At 36.3% G+C, this 22,256-nt stretch overlaps 1 non-coding gene across 1 annotated transcript; it reads right to left on the minus strand.

Moving 5' to 3' along the window:
* Positions 1–19,528: 19,528 nt before the first annotated feature.
* On the minus strand, positions 19,529–19,635 carry LOC122737495. The gene has a single exon (XR_006354330.1). It is a non-coding gene; the product is annotated as a U6 spliceosomal RNA (small nuclear RNA).
* Positions 19,636–22,256: the final 2,621 nt, after the last annotated feature.

Here is a 22,256-nt window from a genome sequence, read left to right on the forward strand (position 1 = left end):
TATTATATTCAAAATACAGCCAGTATGGTAAACAGTTGCTGCAGTGGATAGAGCACTGGGCTTGGAATTGGGTAGATTCATTTTCTTGAGTTCAAATACTGTCTCAGAACTTACTCAGACACTGGTGAGTCACTTAACTTTGCTTTAGATCCTCTCTCATCTGTAAAATATGAGCTAGAAAAGGAAATGTCAAACCATTCCACTATCTTTACTAAGAACCCCCTAAATGGGGTTACAAAGAGTTGGACCCGAGATAAATGACTTAACAACAAAGTGTGAGTAAAAGTCAGCGTTGCTCAGGAAAAAAAAAATGCTGTGCAGCCAGAATGACAGATTCTTGTTTTAGATTATATGAAGTAAATGTGACAGTTTGAGATTTAATGAAATAACCATATTAGCCACTTGCATTGCTTATGCCTGTCAAACTTGACTACCTTCCTCTGGAGGCTAAAATATGTGTATCTGTGGACAGAATATCAATAGGGGAATGACTTGTATTTTTATAAATTTAACATAGTTCTTTATATATTTGAGAAATGAGGCCTTTATCAGAGATATTTGTTTCAAAAATTCTTTTCTAGTTTCCTGTTTTCCTTGTAATCTCAGTTAAATTAGTTTTGTTTTTGCAATAGCTTTTTAATTTTATATAATCAAAATGATCTATTTTATATTTAATTTTATTCTCTATAACTTCTTTGGTCATAAATTCTTCCCCATCCATAAATCTGACAGATAAAGAATTCAATACTTCCTTAATTTTCTTAGGTATCATCTTTTATGTGCAAATCATGTACCCATTTTGACCTTAATTTTTTTTTTTTTTTTTAGTGAGGCAGTTGGGGTTAAGTGACTTGCCCAGCATCACATAGCTAGTAAGTGTTAAGTGTCTGAGGCTGGATTTGAACTCAGGTACTCCTGACTCCAGGGCCAGGGCTCTATCCACTGTACCACCTAGCTGCCCCTGACCTTATTTTTGTATACAGTGTGATACCTAGTTTCTGCCATGCTGTTTTCCAGATTTCCCAGCAGATTTTGTTAAATAATGAGTTTTTGTTCCAAAAGCTTGGATCTTTGGGTTTATCATATACTAGATTACTATAATCATTAACTATAGTGTCGTTTCTATCTATTCTATTCCACTAAATTCTCTCCTTTCCTCCTTCCCTCCCCCTTTATTTAGAAGACAAGAAATTTGTTATAGGTGATACATGTGTAGTCTTGCAAAACATTTTCCATATTATTCATGTTGTTAAAGAAAATGTGGACATTTTTTAAGTTTTTAAAAGTATTCTTCAATCTGCATTCATACTCTATCAGCTCTTTCTCTTGAGGTGGATAGCATTTTTCATCTTGAGTCCTTCAGAATTACCTTGCATCATTGTATTGATTGATTAACAGTTAATCATTTTACAATATTTCTTATAATAACCTTTTTTATTTAAAGTTTTGAGTTCCAAACTCTATCCTTTCTTTCATTCTTCCATTCCCCACTTCATGAGGTGATAAGCAATCAGATATAGATTATACATGTGCAATTTTGTAAAATGTTACCATATTAGTCATTTTGTATAAGAAAACTTGAATAAAAGAAAAAAGAAGTAGAAAATAGCACACTTCACATTGTGTTCGATCGATATCAATTCTTTCACTAGAGGTGGATAGTATGCTTCAGCATTAGTACTTTGGGATTGCCTTGGATCACTGTATTACTGAGAATAGTTAAGTCATTCACAGTTCTTCATCAAACAATATTGCTGTCACAAGGCACAATGTTCTCCTGGTTCTGCTCATTTCACTATATATCAATTCACACAAGTCTTTTCAGGCCTTTCTGAAATCATCCTGCTTGTCATTTCTTACAGCACAATAATATTCCATCACTATCATATACCGCAGCTTATTTAGCCATTCCTCAATTGATAGGCATTGCTTTGATTTCCAAATCTTAGGCACCAAGAAAGAGAGAGAGAGAGAGAGAGAGAGAGAGAGAGAGAGAGAGAGAGAGAGAGAGAGAGCGCACGCACGAGAGAGCTGCAATAAATATTTTTGTACAAATAAGTATTTTTCTCTTTTTTCAGATGTCTTTAGGATATAAATCTAGAAGTACCATTGCTGTATCAAAGCACAGTATATACAGATTGATAGCTCTATGGGAATAGTTTCAAACTGATCTTCAGAATGGTTGGATTCATTCACAATTCCATCAACAGTGGATTAACAGCCCAGTTTTTCCATATGCCCAGCAACATCCTCAGAGTTGTTTAAATTTGCATTGTTCTGATCCATAGTTATTTAGAGAATTTTAACTTTGATTTCTTTGTCTGAAAACTGCCTGTTCATATCCCTTGGCCATTGATCTATTGGAGAATGACTTACACTTTTATAAATTTAACTCATTTCCCTGTATATATGAGAAATGTGGTTTTTATCAGAGACACTTGTTTCAAAAATTATTTCCCAGTTTTCCGTTTCCCTTATAATATTGGTTACATTAGATTTGTCTGTGTCAAAGCTTTTTAATTTTACATAATCAAAATTATCTATATTACATTTGGCATTGCTCTCTATACCTTGTTTGGCACTGAATTCTTCCTCTGTCCCTAAATCTGTCAAATAATCTATTCCATGCTCCCTTAATTTGCTTTTTTTATTTTAGTATACAGGGTGAGATCTTGGTCTATACAGTTTTCCCAGCATCTTTTGTAAAATGAGTTGTTGTTTTGTTTTCCAAAAGCTTGGATCTTTGGGTTTATCATATATTAGATTACAATAGTAATTTATTCTATTCCACTGATCCACCTCTCTATTTCTTAGCAAGTTTCAAATTTTTTTAATAATTGCCACTTTATAAAACAATTTGAGATCTGGAACTGCTAGACCACCTGATTCCCTTGATGTCCTTGAGCTTGTATTATTCCAGATTAATTTTATGATTATTTTTTTCTAGATCTACAACATATTTTTGATAGGTTACCTAGTATGGCACTAAGTAAATAAACTTAGGTAGGATTGTAATTTTTATTATATTGGCTTGACCTACCCATGAGTAATTAATATTTTTTCCAATTGTTTAGATGTGACTTAACTTGTGTGAAGTGTTTTATACTTTTGGTCATATAGTTCCTGACTTTGTCTTGGCAGGGAAGAATTTATGACCAAATACTTTATATCATCTGCAACTATTTTAAATGGAATTTCTCTTTCTATCTGTTGTTGCTCAACTTTGTTGGTAATACAATAGAAATGCTGGTGGTTTATGTGGGTTTATTTTGTATCCTCAAACTTTGCTAAAGTTGTTAATAATTTCAAGTATTTTTTTTAATTGAGTCTCTAGGCTTTTCTAAGTATAGCATCATATTATCTGCAATCATTACCTATTCTAATTCCTTTAATTTCTTTTTCTTCTCGTAATGCTATAGCTAACATTTCTAGTACAGTATTAAATAATAGAATTGATAATGGACATCCTTGCTTCACCCTTGATTGTAGTGGGAAGGTTTCTAGCTTATCTCCTTTACAAATAATGCTAGCTGATGGTTTTAGATAATTATTACATATCATTTTAAGGTAAACTCCATTTATTCCTATGCTCTCTTGTGCTTGTTTTTGATAGGAATGGATGCTGTATTTTGTCAAAGGCTTTTTCTGCATCTAATATGATAATCATATGATTTCTAATGATTTTGTTATGGATATGGTCAAGTATGCTGACAGTTTTTCTAATATTGAACCTTCCTTGCATTCCTGGTATAAATCTCACCCAGTCATAGTGTATGATGCTTATGATGCATTGCTGTAATCTCCTTGTGAGTATTTTATTTAAAAATTTTGCATCAATATTCATTAGGGAGGTTGGTCTATAATTTTCTTTCTTGGTTTTGGTTCTTCCTGGTTTGTGTGTCAGCATCATATTTGCTTATGAAAGGAATAGTGTAGGACTCCACTTAGTTTCTCAAATTATTTATATAGTATTGGGATTAATTGTTCTTTAAATGTTTGGTAGAATTCACTTTTGAATACATCTAGTCCTGGGGATTTTTTTCTTGGGAATTTCATTGATGGCTTGTTCAATTTATTTTTCTAAAATTTTATTTCTTCTTTTAACCTGGATAATTTATATTTTTGTGGATATTCATCCATCTCATTTAGATAGTCAAATTTATTGGCATATAATTGAGCAAAATAGTTCCTAACAATTGTCTTAGTTTCCTCTTCATTGGTGGTGAGTTTACCCCTTTCATTTTTCATACTACTAATTTGGATTTCTTCTTTCATTTTTTTGATCAAATTAACCAATGGATTATCTATTCCATTGGGTTTTTTCATAAAACCAGCTTCTGATTTTATTTATTAATTCAATAATTTTCTTACTTTCACTTTTATTAATCTCTCCTTTGATTTTCAGGATTTCAAATTTGGTGTTTAATAGAGGGTTTTAAATTTGTTCATTTTCTAGTTTTTAGTTGCATGCCAAATTCATTTATCTGCTTTTTTCTCCATTTTATTGATGTAAGCAGTTAGAAATGTAACTTCTCCCCTAAGTACCACTTTGGCTGCATCCCATAAATTTTGATATATTGTGTCATCATTGTCATTTTCTTTAATGAAATCATTGTTGCTATGATTTGTTCTTTATTTTTAGGATCAGATTATATGATTTCCAATTAACTTTTTTTTTTCAGGGCAATGAGAATTAAGTGAATTGCCCAGGGTTGCACAGCTAGGAAGTGTCAAGTGTCTGAGGCCAGATTTGAACTCTGGTCCTCCTGAATCCAGGGCCAGTGCTCTATCCACTGTGCCCCCTACCTGCCCCCTACAATTAACTTTGGGGGGGGGCAGGGCAATGAGGGTTAAGTGACTTGCCCAGGGTCACACAGCTAGTTAAGTGTCAAGTATCTGAGGCTGTATTTGAACTCAGGTCCTCCTGAATCCAAGGCCAGTGCTTTATCCACTGACCCACGTAGCTGCCCTCCAATTAACTTTTAATCTCCCTTTCAATTGCCCATTATTGAATGTAATTTTTATTGCATTATGATTTAAAAATATGCATTTTTACTAATTCTGCTTTTCTGCATCTGGTTGTGAGGTTTTTATGTCCTAATACATGTTCAATTTTTGTGTAGGTCCCATGTACTGCTGAGAAGAAGGTATATTCCTTTTTTCCCCCATTCCTTTTTCTCCAGAGAGCTATCATATGTAACTTTTCAAGAATTTTGTTCATTTCCTTAACTTCTTTTCTGTCTATTTTTTGGTTAACTATATCCAGTTATGAGAAGGGAATGTTAAGGTCCTCCACTAGTATAGTTTTATTATCTCTTTCCTCCTGTAACTTATTCAACTTCTTCAAAAATTTAGATTCTATACCCTTTGGTGCATAAACGTTAAGCATTGATATGATTTCATTAACTATGGTACCTTTCAGCAAGATATGGTTTCCTTTTTATCTCTTTTAATTAGATCTATTTTTGCTTTTGCTTTCTTTGAAATCATGATGGTTACCCCTGCTTTTTTTTTTTTTTTTTTTTTTTTTTTTTGCTATAGCTGAAGCATGATAGATTCTGTTCGAGCCTATTATGTTTACCCTGTGTGTAAAATGGATTTCTTGTGAACAACATATTGCAGGATTGTGCTTTTTAATCCATTCTGTTAGCCACTTCCATTTAATGAGTGAGTTTGTCCCATTCACATTTATAGTTATGATAACTAACTTTATTTCCCTCCATGATATTTTTCATCTGTTTATCCCCCCATCCTATCCCCTTTCATAAGTGTTTTTTACTTTTTATCACCACCTTCCCCAACATCCCCTCCTTTGTATCAGTCTCCCCCTCCCCTCCTATTATCCCTGTCCCTTTTTTTACTTCCTTATAAGGTAAGATAAATTGCTATATTCAACTGTGGATGTTATTCCCTCTTTGAGATAACTTTGATGAGAATAAGATTTAATCTTTGCCTGCCACTACCTCCCTCCCACCTCCACACACCCCCATCCCCCTCTGCCATCTTCTCCTCCATGATAATACTTCTTTCATGCCTCTCCTTTGTGGAAAAATTTACCCCCATTCAATTTCCACCCCCTTATTCCATGCAGTTTCTTTCTTATGCCTTTATTTTGTTTTGGGGTTGTCATCCTATCAATGTCACCTCTAATTGCTCTTATAATAAAGTTTTTAAGACTTACAAATATTATCTTGTCACATGGAAATATACAGTTTAAACTTTTTGAATTTTATACATTTTTCCTTCTTGTTTCTTTTTTTATCTTTTGATGTTTCCTTGAGTCTTGTATTTGGAGGTCAAATTTTTTTATTCAGCTCTGGCCTTTTAATGAGAAATGCTTGAAAGTCCTCTATTTCGTTAAATGTCCATTTTTCCCTGAAACATTATATTCAGTTTTGCTCGGTAGCTGATTCTTGGTTATAAACATAACTCCTTTGACTCCAGTATATCATATTCCAAGCCCTGTGGTTCTTTAATGTGGAAGCTGCCAAATCCTGTGTAATTCACCCTGTAGTTCCATAATACTTGAATTGTTTCTTTTTGGTTGCTTGCAGTACTTTCTTTTTGATCTGTGAGCTTTGAAATTTGACTATGATGTTTCCTGGGAGTTTTCATTTTGGAATCACTTTCAGGTAGTGATTGGTGTATGCCTTCGGTATCTATTTTGACCTCTGGTACTAATATATCAAGACAGTTTTCTTTGATAATTTTTTGAAAAATATTGTACATACTTTTTTTTTATCTTAGCTTTCGGGCAGTTAAATAATTCTTATGTTATTTCTCCTGAAGTTGTTTTCTACATCAATTGTTTTTTTTATTAGAAATTTCATATTTTCTTCTTTTTTTTTTTACTTTTTTTATTTTGTTTTATCATGTCTTGATTTCTCATAGAGTCATTAGTTTCCATTTGTTCAATTCTAACTTTTTAAAAATTATTTTCTTCAGTGATCTTTTGTATTCCCTTTTCCATTTGGCTAATTCCATTTTTTTCGGTATTATTTTCCTCAGTAAATTGTTGTATATCTTTTCCCATACTATTTTCTATTTCATGATTCTCTTGCATTACTCTCATATCTTTTCCCATTTCTTTTTCTACTTCTCTAATTTTCTCTTTAAAGTCCTTTTTAAGTGCTACCAGTAATTCCTTTTGGACCTGAGACCAATTTACATTTTTCTTTGGAGCTTCACCTGTAGCCATTTTGGTAATATTGTCCTCCACTAAATTTATGCCTTGATCTTCCCTATCACCATAGTGACTTGCTTTTTTTTTTTTTTTCTGACTTCTTATTTTTATCCTGTACTGTCCCAAGTTTTTGTGCTGAGGCTCTGAATCTTACTGGTGGCTTTCACTGGGCTGCAGGGCTTAACCATTTGCTTTCTGTGTAGGCTAAGCTTCCCTTCTGACTAGATTGGGGGTTGATCCTCCCTTTTAGCCTCCCCTAAGTATGGGCTAGCCTTCTCTATGGCTGGTGCCCTGCTTCTGGGTTGCTATGGTTAAAAGTCTTTCAGGTTGCTGGCCCTAGAGGAGGGATCTTGTTGCTGTTGTGCCCCAGGGGTTGTTCTCTGCTGCTGGCTTGCTATGTTAACCATGCCTTTCTGTTAGCCGACCCTGGAGGAATAATTTTGTTGCAAATTTGCCCAAGGCGTGAGGACTTGCTGCTGGGTTCCTATGGTAACAGAGTATCTCATCTAGGAGGCTCTAGAGGGGTAATTATGTTGCAGATCTGCTGAGAGTTGGAGCCCCCTGCTGCTGCTTTACTGTGGCAAAGGGATATTTCTGCTGGTAGGTCCTGGTTGGGGGTAGGGTGTGAGGGGGAATGTTATCTTGCTATTGGCCAGTCTCAGGTAGGGCTTTAACACTGGTCAGCAGTGGAGTCAAGGTCTCACTAATGGTTTGTGTTGGGGATGGGATGGCTGGTGAGGGTCCTTGCCATGCTGCTCAGACTGCTTACTTGCCTAGGGGGCTGCTGGTTTGCAGGGGGGCAGGGCCTCACTGGTATATTGCCCCAGGCTTAGAACCCTGCTTCAGGCTCCCTCCTGTGAACCTAGGTCCTGCTGCTGCTGCTCTTGGGTTTTACTTCCCTCCCATTCAGGTAAAACAGACTTTTCCTACCAGGCTGGTAGACTGCTTCCCTGCTCCTGGAATAATTCTATGGTAGTTCTCTCTTAGTTTGGAGGCAATATTTGGGAGGGCTTCAGAGGGTTCCTTTCTCACTCAGCCATCTTGGAACCAGAAGAGATCATTGTACAATATTGCCATTACTGTGTACGGTGCTCTCCTGCTTCTGCTTACTTCTCTTTTCATCAGTTCATTTGTGTTCCCAGGTTTTTCTGACAGCATACTGCTCATCCTTTCTTATAAAACAATAGTATTTCATCACAATAATATACCAAAACTTGTTCAGCCATCCCCATAAGGCATATTATTTTAGTCCAGGTTCAGTCCTAGGCTGACTAATGGGAGAAGTTAGTCTCCTGTTCTTCCAGGGATTTTTTTTTTGTGGATATTATCAAGAGCTTCCTCAAAAAGGACAGAGGGGGGAAATGATACTCAACATACAATATGATTCAAGTAAAAGAAAGGCAATTCCTTCCTATACTCAAGGCACAAGTTTACCTCCTTGACTTCATGCCAACATGATGATGAAATGGTTAAAGGCCTGCCCTGCCCCAACTGAGAGAAATAATTATTAATAACCAAAGATTTGGGGAAATCAAGAGCTTCACCTTTTTCTATAGTCCTTATGTCAAAGTTAAGTCTTTTGGAAGACATTCCTGATAATTAAATTGAAATAACTCCCCTCAAACTTGGTCAGACCCCATCCAACCTTCTAATCAGGTTTGGGCAGGGATAAATTCTATGAATAGAAAGCCCAAGGCTTGGTAACCTAGAATTAAATGACATAATCAGGATTCATAAAAAATAAGTCCAGTCCCTCATTGTAATATTCATTCTCTCATCAATTATTAACCAATCAGAGTTGATTGCCACCTTCAGGAATACCCCTCATCCAAGGGGTATTAATCCATGTGGGGGCAGCACTATGTGAGCCCACCACCATGATTGGCTTTGGCATTTGAGGGTGCACTGACGTTTTATTAAAATATCAGCATTATTAATAAAATGATTAATTACCTAGAAATTATCTCTTACACTTTTAAAATGCCATACCATGCACTGGCCCTGGAATCAGGAGTACATGAGTTCAAATCCAGCCTCAGACACTTAACACTTACTAGCTGTGTGACCCTGGGCAAGTCACTTAACCCCAATTGCCTCACTAAACTTAAAAAAAAATTATTAAAAAAATGCCATACCACTCTCATGCTACCTAGAGAATCAAAGAGAAAGAGTTTGAGTCCGTAAGTTATCTTTTATTTTAACTGAAGCATCACCATGTTGCCCAAGGATGAAAAGATCACTGAAGGTTTGCTATGTCATATAAGAATGTCAAATCTTCCCAGTTCTGGATCACCACATGGCTGGGAGTAGGCTCCAAAGTTTTCACATGACCCTCTGGAACCAGAACAAGCAATTCTGAGTATGGCTCTTATTATACTTCCACATTAGAATCAGTACTGCCCTGTCATAAGCATGGTATAGTAGCCCTATGTTCATTGTTTTTCCAGTTGTCATACTAAAGGATTGAAAGAAGAGATGTGAGCACTGGTATTAGATAATACCTGTTCAAGATCCTTAACATTAGAATCAGTGTACAATCATCCTTACCCTCAAGAGTGTCATCCAGATGGATTAATAGACAATTATTTTGAAAGAATGAACATAATAATATTCAAAACTCAGTACTGTCAAGGACAGCATACTTTGTTAAAATCAAAAAGATTCTTAGGATGAATGTTAAGAGACTATACTAATGACAAGAGCTATTAAATGATAGGAAAGTACAAGAAAATAGACAGCACATAGCTGATAAGACATTTTAAAGCTAGATTATTCTCCTTGTGATTTAAATTATTCCCTGACAGAACAGGACAGTGGACTAGATGATTTAGGTGTCAATTATTATATGCTAGTATTTTCCCCTTAATTAGCAAGTGAAATCTCTTTTTGCTTGAGGCAAGAATCTTTTATGAGAACTAAAAAGTGTAAGTTGAAAAACAGAATTGCAAAACAAAAAAATTCCTGATGTTAAAAGGATAGAGCAGTGTAAAGTTATAATGGCATGATGAAAATAATACAAGACTTCTCCTATAATCACAAAGCTAGTAAGTGTTTAAAGTCAAATTTGAACTCAGATATTCCTAACTCTAGGCCCAGTTCTCTATCCAGTGAGTACACTACATAGTCTCCATACAACTTCCTATGACTTACTGAACATATGAACTTGGGCAAGTCATTCTAGTCCATCTGAGTTTTACATGAGCATCTCATCTTCAGTAAGATGTGGATAATACCTATTCTGGCAACCTCAGAGGGGAGTTTAAGTAGGGCAACATCAAGTTATTAAATTTAATCTATTTGGGGGCAGTACTATAAAAATGGAAAGTATTACTATTTATTACTCCCTCATAGTCAGCTGATTTAGAAAACTAAGTTGCTTTCCTGTCTTGAGTGATACTTCCTGAAAACAAGAGTTAAAATAAAAGGGAAATAGGTAAATTTGATTTCTAACTCGGGTATTTTACATAGAAAATACATGAAAATTATCTTATTTTGAATGTCACATACTCCTGTAACTATTATGAGAGAATTTATAGTTTTGCTTTCGGTTTTGTCTTCTTAGTCTACTTTCAAACTTCCTTTGACCCTCACCCCACCCTCAAGCCTAAGTCTTTCTCAGGGACAAAATTATTATTTTTCTCAAAAGTAAGTCACTTGGGGGGGGGCAGCTAGGTGGCACAGTGGATAAAGCACTGGCCCTGGATTCAGGAGTATCTGAGTTCAAATCTGCCTCAGACACATATGACACTTACTAGCTGTGTGACCTTAGGCAAGTCACTTAACCCTCATTGCCCCACCAAAAAAAAAGAAAACAAAACAAAAAAGTAAGTCACTTGGAAAGAAGTATTATCTCCCTTTGGTTTCTTATGTACTGGTTAATTTACTTGTATTGAAATCATATGTGGGGGGGGGCAGCTAGGTGGCGCAATGGATAGAGCACCTGCCCTGGATTCAGGAGGACATGAGTTCAAATCCGGCTTCAGACCCTTGACACTTACTAGCTGTGTGACCCTAGGCAAGTCACTTAACCCCAATTGCCTCACCAAAAAAAAAAATCATATGTGTCATATAATTCTAAAATTATTCATTAGAAGTGAAGTACTAAGCATGTTTGAGTTATTAAGGTCTAAAGGAGCATTTAATTTCCAAGTTAATCCCTTTCTGGCTTAAATAGTGGTATCAAATGGATTAGATAATTCTAGAACTCCCTGAATTAAGGATCTTTTTTAAGATTGTCCCAAAACTGAGGAAAATGAGATATAAGGGTCAAAATTCTGTCATTTGGCTCTGATTCCTTCACTAGAAGAGAACATTTGATTGAATCAAATAATCAGATATATATCTGAACAGGGATTTAGTGAGGTGGTTTTGAAGCTCAGGACACTTTGAAGGGTCAGCAGGAGGGGTCTGTTATATTGGAGTGAGAGTAGATTGCATGCCAGTGAAGGCAGGAGTATCACAGACCAAACCCCAGTGGACTAGGGGACAGGTCTTGGGGGTGACTGAATCAGCAGTTGCAATGGCTTCATCAGGAGCTCTCAGCCTTCAGATGGTGGGAGTTCAAATAGCTGGTCAGAGGGAAATTGCAAGGATTTCTTTGCTAGCACTGGGGCCAGGACTGTATTTCTTTGCCCATATTTGGATCTTGGTCACAATCTTGGGTAACAGTCCCAGTACAAGGAAGAGCAGTGGCACACATGAGCTTGCTGCCACAGAGAAATGGGGACCCTCATCACAGTTCCAGAGCAGAAAGGAGTGTTAGTTGTCACTCACAGAGCAGAGCACAGGCTAGGAGAATAGTGGACACATCTCTCCTTGGACAATGCCACATTGGGGGAATTGGAGATTTTCAGCTCCCTAGAGGTATCTCTGAAAAGTGGGATAAAATAACGGGATTTGGCAGACGTCCAGGGGCCCCACCTGAAGACTGATTTAGAATAGATTGAATTGGGTGAGACAGAGAAAATGACTTAGAACCTAATTAAGAATGATTAAATCAAGACCACACCTGGCTAGCCTTGAGTAGGGTGTTCTCAGAGGCTGTGGACTATGCCATCAACAGGAGACCACTCTCAACCAATCAGCTTAAAGGACTTCCCCTTTTGGGGAGACAGACAGGAAGTAGGAAGGCTAACTTGCTGGATCTCTCTCTAGTTTCATCTGGAACTGGTTTGGTGGTGCCAGACAGAGAAAATGAGGGTCCCTCTCTTCGTCCAGGACTTTGGTGTGGTGGGGTATTTCACATGGACTACTAGGAAAAGCAAGGGTTTCTCTGGCTATATCGAATACATCTAAACTAAGGTTTTCCATTCTCTCTTTACTAACTTCTAATAGACTTTAATAAATCCTTAAAAGCCTAAACTCTTGCTGAATTTATCAGTAAATCTTAGCCAGTTTCCCCCAAAAAACTGGGGGTCGGGCAGGTTTGGACCCACATTAGATTTTAAACACCACAAAACATGAACATAAAATCCCTGAACCTGAGGACCGTGCACCATCCACCCTGGAAACAGAATGGGCTGGGCAATGAGCAAACAGAAAAAAAAAATCTGACTAAAGAAAGTTACTATGGTGACAAGGGAGATCAAAACACACACTCAGAAGACAAAAAAGTCAATATTTTTATTTCCAAAGTCTCCAAAAATGAACTGGTCTCATGCCATGGAAAAACACATGAAGACTTTTTAAAAATCAAGTAAGAGAGGTAGAAAAAAAAATTGGGAAGAGAAATGAGAGTGATACAAGAAAATCATGAAAAATGAGTAAATAGGTTGGTAAAGGAAGTACAAAAAAATGAAGAAAATAACACCTTAAAAGAAACAAAATAGAGCAAATGGTAAAAGAGGTACAAAATTCTAATGAGGAGCAAAATACCTTGAAAAGGAGAATTGGCCAAATGAGAAAAGAGGCACAAAAATTCAGTGAAGAGAAGAACTCCTTAAAAAATAGAATTGGCCATATGGAAAAGGAGGTACAAAAGCTCAATGAAGGAAATAACTACTTAAAAATTAGAATTGAGCAAATTGAAGCTAATGAATCTATGAGACTTCAAAAAAACCCAATAAAACAATAAAATGAGACCAAAAGAATGAAAAGAAAAAATAGAAGACAGTGTAAAATATCTCCTTGGAAAAACAACTAATCTAAAAAACAGATCCAAGAGAGATCACTTAAAAATTATTGGACTTACAGAAAGCCAAGATCAAAAATAGATACCAGACATCATTTATTAAGAAATTATGAAGGAAAACTGTTCTAATATTCTGGAACCAAGGTATAAAATAGAAATTGAAAGACTTCACTAATCATGTCAGAGAGATCTCAAAATAAAAACTCCCAGGAATATTATAGCTAAATTCCAGAGCTCCCAGGTCAAGGAGAAAATATTGCAAGCAGCCAAGAAGAAACAATTCAAGTATAATGGAGTCACAGTTGTGATAACGCAAGACTTAGCAGCTTCTACATTGTAGGATCAGAGGACTCGTAATATGATAATACAGGGCAAAGGAGCGAGGATTACAACCAATATCACCCACCCAACAGAAATCAATATAATTCTCTAGGGGGAGAAATAGATATTTAATAAAATAGAGGACTGTGAAGCATTCATGATGAAAAGACCAGACCTGAATAGAAAATTTGATTTCCAAACACAAGACTCAAGTGATGCATAAAAAAGTAAAGAGTAAAAGAAAAACATAAGGGACTTAAGGTTACACCATTTATGTTCCTACATGAGAAGATGATGCTTGTAACTCCTAAGAACTTTCTCTTTGTTAGGGCAGTTTGAAGGAATATATATATATATATATATATATATATATATATATATATATATATATATATATATATAGACAGAGGGCACATCTGTCACTTGAATATCATGGGATGAGATCTAAAAAAATAAAAGAGGTAAGAAAGAGTAATGCATTTGGAAGAAAGGGAAAGGGAGAGGGAGAGGTACGGTAGAATAAATTGCCTCACATAGAAGAGGCAACAAGAAAGAGCTTTTACAGTGCAGAGAAAGAGGAAGGAAGGGTTGAGAATGCTTGAACCTTACTCTCTTCAGAACTGGCTTAAAGAAGGAATAGTATACACAATCAATTGGGCATAGAAATCTATCTTGTGCTATAGGAAAGTAGGAGGAGAAGAGAATAAAAGGAGGTGGAGAACTGATAAAAGAGAGGACAAATTAGGGAAGGAGATAGTCAAAAGCAAAACACTTTTGAGGAGAGGAGGAACAGGGTGAAAGTAGATAGAGGATAGAATAAATGGGTGGGGAAAAGGATAAAGTAAAATACAGTTAACAATCATAACTATAGAAAGAAATTTGCACTAATACTTTATACAGGGTGTGAGATTAAAATTGGATATTAGATCATAAATCTACCCTACTTAACCTTTCCCTTAATTTATCTCCTAGACTAGTAAATGGAAGAAGCTTCTGGTTTTCTAGATAGACCTTTTATTGTATGGTAGTCACAAGGTGATGTTGATTAGAAGGATAGGAAAGTAGAAATACAATACAAATCGTCTTAAGTCTAGGCTTAGTCTATATTCTGTATAAAACTCACCAAAAACCGAAGGCCACCTTTGGGGAGAAAGACCGAGTCAAGTGCGTGCTGTTAACCGAGAGCCAGGCCGAGTCAAACTCCAGTCTGCGTCTGTCTGTGTAGCGCAGCCAGGAGACCAGTGGAGCAGGAAAAAAGGCCCCTACTTCTGTTCTCTCCTTGCCTTTTAAGCTCGCACCCCGGAAGTCGAGTGCTCAGCAGGCAATCTGGCATGCGTCGCAGGCGGACTGGTATGCATAGCTCATGCTGTTGGTCTCCTCCCCAAAAGGGTGATCCTAAAAAAAAACTGGTGTCTCTCCATTATCTAACCGACTGTTAAAACTTTTTACCACAAGGGGATGGAGCTAAGATGGTAGAGGAAAGTCAGTGACTTCCTGAACTCTCCCCAAAACCCCTCCAAATACCTTCAAATAATGTCATAAGACAATTCCTGTAGCAGTAGAATCCCCAAAAGGATGGGGTGAGATCATTTTCCAGTCAAAGACAGCTTAGAAGGTCAGCAGGAAAGGTCTGTTGTACCAGGGGGAGAGTGGAGCATAGAGGGTCATGACAGTAAAGATCCAGACTCAGGCAGGCTGCCCCAGAAAAACAGGCCTTGGGAACATTGGAATCAGCTGTGGAAGTGGCTACTTCTGGAACTCAGCTCTGAGATGGTGAGGGGGTCGAGTGGTTAGCCAGGGGGACATTTCAGGGGTCCCTTCTGGTGCTGAGATGGGATTCTGTTGTTTTTCCCATGCTAAGATTTGGAAAGAAGTCTTGAATGGCAGCCCAGTTGGGGGATGTATTCAGGCACACCAGGGCTTGTAGTCACAGTGAAACAAGATTCTGTTCCAGGTTAAAGGGCAAGCAGGTCTGTGGTTGCTTGTAGACCAGAGTATAGGCCAGGGGAGGGGTGAACATGCCTCTCCTTAAATTGTACCACCTTGGACCCCCTGAATCTTGGGACAGTTAATCCTGGAGGCAGTGCCCCACTTTAAGAAGGAGTTAAAAGTCAAGAAATAGGCTAGGAAAATGAGCAGACAGAAAAAAAATGCTGACCCTATAAAGTTTTTATGGTGAAAAGGAAGATATCCTCAGAAGAGGATAGCAAGGTCAAGGCTGCTACATCCAAAGCTTCTAAGAAAAATATGAATTGTTCTCTGTCCATAGAATCACACAAAAAAGACTTTGAAAATAAAGTAAGAGAGGTAGAGGCAAGTTAAGTGGGGGTGCACGAGTCTGTGCTCCAGACTACAGGGAGAACAGCGGTGGGGTGAGGACATCAGACATCAGGGAAGGAGGAGGGCGGCACATAGCATGGGCATATCCTGGTGAGAAAGAAGAGGTGTGTAGCAGGTGGAGCTGGAAGAAGGCCAGAGGGTTCTGCTGAGGAGAAGAAGGCTCTGAGTCCCTATAGCAGCTATCTTTTGGTGACAAAGAATAGGAAATTGCAGGAATGCCCATCAATTGGGGAATGGCTTTACAAGTTGTAGTATACGACTGCAATGGAAAGCTATTATGCTCTAAGAAATAATGAGCAGAACATTCTCAGAAAAACTTTTAAAGACTTACGTGAACTGATACAAAGTGAAGTGAGCAGAACTAAGAAAACATTGTACACAGGAACAGTAATATTGTATGATGATTAACCACGAATGACTTAACTATTTACAGCAATACAATGATACGAGACAACTTTGAAGAACTTATGTTGAAAAATGCTATCCATCCCCAGAGAAAGAGCTGATAGAATCTGAATACAGATTGAAGCATTCTTTTTTAACCTTACTTTTCTTGGGTTTTGTCTTTTTTTTTTGTTTATCCTTTCTTTTACAACATGACTAATATCGATATGTTTTGCATAACTACATATGTATAACTTATATCACATGGCTTATCTTCTCAATGAAGTGGATAGGGAGGGAAGGAAATAATTTGGAATTCATAATTTCAAAAATTGGTGTTGAAAATTGTTTTTACATATACTTGGGGGAAAATAGAATACTAAGTAAATATTTTTTTTAAAAAAAACTATCAAGAAATAAACTGAGAAAATCATTTTTTATAACTCAAATGCCTCCAATAAACTGAATTTTCCCTCAACCACAAAGTGTTTAACTATAGATTTAAAAGTAATGTTGGACAAAGCCCAATCTGGGACTGGAAGTTAGAAAATTTCCTAACTGGGTGGAGCAGGGGTGGGGATGGGGTAGGGTTGGAATATTTGTGACTGAACTCAGAATCATCTAAAAGAAACTTCTTAAAGCCAAAGAAGAGAAAACCAAATGGACCTTAGTCTTCAATGTATTGTCCTCCCCCTCCCCTCAGATCTAAAATGAAATGATTTTTGTAAGTGAGTGTTATAAGGAAATACTTTTTAAATGTCATCATCCTTTGAAACTCTCTTTGAATGAATGGATTGATGGATGAATGGATGAACAAATAGGGAAAAGGCGTATATTAAGTATCTACTATGGGTTAATACCTGCACAGTGCTAAGCACTGGGGATTTAAATAGAAAGTCCCTGCTTTTAAGAAGCTCAAATTTTAAGTGGATTTCGTGACATATATAGGAAAGAATTGAAATGTACCAGTTATCCTTTGGATGAGAGACAGTTTGGCATGATGGAGAGAGAGAGAGCCTTAAGTGAGGAAGACCTACAGTTAAGTTCATCCTCTGTGCACTACCATCTGACCATGGGCAAGTCCCAACCTCTCAGTTCCTGAGGGAACTTTCTGAAACAACAAATTAAAGAGTAATTGCTAATCTACATTGGTAGACCAGGTTTCCTTATGCAGGTTTCTATATACTACTCAATGACAGACCCAGTACAAAAGAAAAAAATCCTTTGGTTAGAAATAGCTTACGAAGATTGTTTCTTTTTATCTCTGTTTCCTCATCAGTTAAATGCTGTCAATTAAATCCAGTGGGACTTTTGCAACTCTCTTGCCTCTCAGTAATGCAGTCTGTTGGCTTTGTTTTTGAACATTGTTATTTTTCCATATTCAAAAAGAATAAATAACAAAGAAAATAACAAATTAAAAGGATATTTAGAAATCTCTCCTATAGACAAAATATAAGCCTAGGAAAACTCTTTGAACTAGGTTTAGAGATATACAAGTATGATACCAGATGAGTTAAGTGGACAGTCAGTCAACTAGCATTTATTAAGCACCTACTATATACCAGGCACATGGTCCCTTCCTCTTTCACAGTTTGTGATTTCAAATTGATATCAGCATAGAAAATATTTAAATTAATAGATAACTGAATAAATGTTAATTACCCAAAAAAGAAAAAGAATATATTTGTCTATGTAAAAACTAGAAAAATACCATTGCAAGGTGTTATCTTTTAGTCAACATGTTGGCAGTTCTCATCAAGATGGGATGAGCTGGGGCAGCTAGGTGGCACAGTGGATAAAGCACCAGCCCTAGATTCAGGAGGACCTGAGTTCAAATCTAGCCTCAGACACTTGACACTTACTAGCCGTATGACCTTGGGCAAGTCACTTAACCCCCATTGCCCTGCAAAAAAAGAAAAAAAAAGAAAGAAAAGGAAAAAAGGAAAAAAAAAAGATGGGATGAGCTTATACAAACAAAACATGTCAAGGGGTTGCATACCTGATCAACTTCTATAGTTGGAGTGAAGGAGTTGGTATAAGAATAGAAAAGGAGACCAGTAAAGTTAATAATACTACTATTTCCCTTGCTTAGGATACCAGGACCTTCCTGAAATCATACCAAATGTGTAAATGAAAGTGATGCAGTATTATAAATTGGAATGAGGGACAGCTAGATGGCACAGTGGATAGAGCACCGGCCCTGGATTCAGGAGTACCTGAGTTCAAATCCGGCCTCAGACACTTTACACTTACTAGCTGTGTGAACATGGGCAAGTCACTTAACCCCAATTGCCTCATTAAAAACAAAACAAAATAAAACAAAACAAAACAAATAAATTGGAATGAGAATGTCTTCACATATATCTTCAAATACTGAAACAGTGTTCCCAGTGGACTATTAAGAGAAAGCAACCCAAAGTAGGACATCTTAGACTGTCATACTCAGGGATAGAGAACAATTCTCTATGGATAAAATCTTCCTACATTGAACAATATGAAGGTACGAATATAGTCACAAACAGTGATAGGTACTACAAGGCATAGCTAATTCAACAAATCAAATAATAACTTTTATCTATGTGCTGGCTAGTTATGCAAAGTTTATTCATCTAGATACAAATGATAGACCACCTGGATTTGATGGAGCTACCTTATTATCCAAAAGAATCTTATGAAACCTTGGATTAGAAAGATCAAAATGCCCTCCAACTGAACCTAGACAATATACATGTGGGTATCAGGCAAACCTCAGAGTTATTTGTGATATTGTATACCATTTGCCTCTCCAAATGCCTAAAAGTTTATAGCTAGTAGATAAGTTCCCATCTACTGTGATTTCTTTCCTCAGGATAATTGGTAGATTTGGTGGCTCTCTGATGAATACCTTCATCTGGTGGAGGCATCTCTTCCCCAGTACTTGGAAAATCATCTGGATATCTCTGACAACCCCTTTTGAATCATATACTCTTGTCATTTTGTTTGCTTTTAAGTTGAACTGTCAAACCGATTTGTATCATGCTAAGGGAATTGACAGCATCCTGTACGGACAAGTCAGGAAAACTGAAAGTTAATCAATCTGGAACTGATTAATTTACCAATAAAGACCTAAAACTTGGACGACCAAGGTCTGTAACCAGTGAGCAAAGAAGGTTTAAATACTTTCACTAACAAAGGATTTTTTTTTTTTTACAAATTTGCGTGTCATCCTTGCACAGGGGCCATGCTAATCTTCTCTGTATCATTCCAATTTTAGTATATGTGCTGCTGAAGCGAGCACAACAAAGGAATTTTGAGCTCCTTCTTTAGAAGGAGTATCCTCGTGTATATGCCCTCTTGATAATGGGACAAGAAACTGATGCTATGTTTCCCTAACTGCTTTCTGATCTGTTCAATTAATTTCTCACTGTTTTCTATAGGATACAGTTATGAAAATATATTTTTCACACTAGAAAGGACTATGTTTTACATCAGATTTCTAAGTAAAACAATGATTAATCCAAGTAGCATAATATATGTGTAAATAAAAGATAGATTAATGATAGTTTGCTCAGGAGTACCACTGTGCTTCCAGTCTGAGGTTCATGTGCTTAGTCATCCTCAACTCTTTACTCTCACTCATACAATAATTGAATAATTAGTTGTGAAATCTCGTTATTTCTACTCCCACAAAATTTCTCTTGTAAATCCCCTTCTCTCTACCCACACAGGCACCACCCTAATTCATGACTTTATCTTCCTTCTTGTGGTCTGTTGTGATAGCCTTCTAATTTGTCTTCCAGCTACAGTTTCTCCCATCCTCACTTCAATTCATCCTCCACACAGCTGCCAAAATGATTTTACTAAAGTACACATCTAAATATGGCACATACCTATTCAATAAAAGCCAGTGATTCCATGTTACTTCTAACAGGGAATATAAACTTTGCAACTTGACTTCACCTATTTTTCCAGTCTTATTACATATCACTCTCCTCCATACATTCTATAGATTGTTCACACTGACCTTTTTAGAGTTTATAATACATGATATTCTTTTACCTGTCTTTGGAATTTTACACACACTGATCCCTGTGAATAAAATGCAATCTCTCCTGGCTTCTCCTTAGAACCCCAAGTTTTTATTCAAGAATCAACTCATATGTTACCTCCTACAAGAAGTCTTTTCTAATGCCTCTGACCCCAATTTTTTATACTTTTCCTCTGAAATCACCTGAAATACATTATATGTATGTATATGTGTATATGTATACAATATGTATTATGTATGTGCATATACCTTTTTTATATATGTTGTCTCCCATACAATGTAGGCTCTTGAAAGTAGAGACTATTTGCCATATTTGTCTTTGATTTCTTGGTATCTAATCCAGAGTAGGTGCTAAATACATTTGTAGATTAATTGTTAAATATTAGACTTTTTTTATTTAAGTAGAATATAAATGTCAGAGTAAGTGTCAATCTACATTGGGAAAAGGAATTTATTCACTGAAGGTTCCAATATGCCCATAGAATAAAAGTCAGGTCAAAATAGAAATGCCAATTGTGGGTAAAATGTAATTTATTTAAATGTCTTTTCCAAATTTTCTGGAGTATATGAATTAAGTTAGAAAAGAAAAAAATCTAATGTAACCAATCTGAACAGGTATTTATTAGATTTTTAAACATACTTTCAAAACATATTAAAGAACACAGCTTCTTCCATAGTCATCACCATCATCATACAATTATTTATTAATTCTTCATTTGGGGCAACTAGGTAGTGTAGTGGATAGCATACTGACCCTGGAGTCAAGAAGACCTGAGTTAAAATTCAATCTCAGATACTTGACATTTACTAGCAGTGTGAACCTGGGCAAGTCACTTAACCCCAATTACCTCAAACATCTGGGACCATCTCCAGTCATCCTGATGTATATCTTGACACTGGATCAAGATGACTTTGGAGGAAAATGTGAGGCTGGTGACCTTGCACAGTCCTTCCTCACTTAAATTCAATTCATTGCATGTCATGAATCAGCTCCCAATGTCATGGTCCTCTTCAAGAATAAAGGACAAAAAACCAAAAACAAATCTTCATTTGGGGCTCTGACTAGAACTGTAGACAGCAAATTAAGGAGAAATTCAGCATAGTTCTAGAAGGTGACAATCTTTTTAAAAAAGGACCTACATTTAAAATTATGTAAATTAAATTAATTACCCAAGTATTTACAATTGCTTTTTGCATGGCTCTCTAAAGGGCAAATCTTTATCTTAATTAGGTTTGCAAAGGAAAGAGCTGATGATAATGTCAACATTCTTAGATAACTAAAGTCATTTCCTTTTTCAAAAGATCTAACTGAGGTAAACTTATTAGAATGCAGATTATAACTTTTTAAGGATTGTTAAACTGGAGACCCCTAAAAGAATCTTTTAAAAAAATTGTATTTTAATTATAATTTTTAATCATAAAAGTATTTTATTATTTTCCAGTTACATGTAAAGGTAGTTTTCAACATTTGTTTCCATAAGATTTCTTAGTTCCAAATTTTTCTCCCTCCTTCCCTTCCCTTCCCCTCCCCAAGACAGAAAGTAATCTGATATAGATTATATATGTATGATCACATTAAATATATTTCTGCATTAGTCATGTTATGAAAGAAGAATCAGAACAAAAGGGGAAAACCTCAAAAAAGAAAAAGAAAGTAGAAACAGTATGGTTCAATCTGCATCCAGAATCCAGAGTTCTTTTTTCTGAATGTGGAGAACATTTTCTAACATGAGTCCTTTGGAAATGTCTTGGATCATTGCATTGCTGAGAAGAGCTAAATCTATCACAGTTGATCATCATGCAGTGTTGCTATTACTGGGTACAATGTTCTCCTGGTTCTGCTCACTTCACTCAGCAACAGTCCACTTAAG

The sequence above is a fragment of the Dromiciops gliroides genome, chromosome 1 (genome assembly GCF_019393635.1).
Source record: "Dromiciops gliroides isolate mDroGli1 chromosome 1, mDroGli1.pri, whole genome shotgun sequence".
NCBI lineage: Eukaryota > Metazoa > Chordata > Mammalia > Microbiotheria > Microbiotheriidae > Dromiciops > Dromiciops gliroides.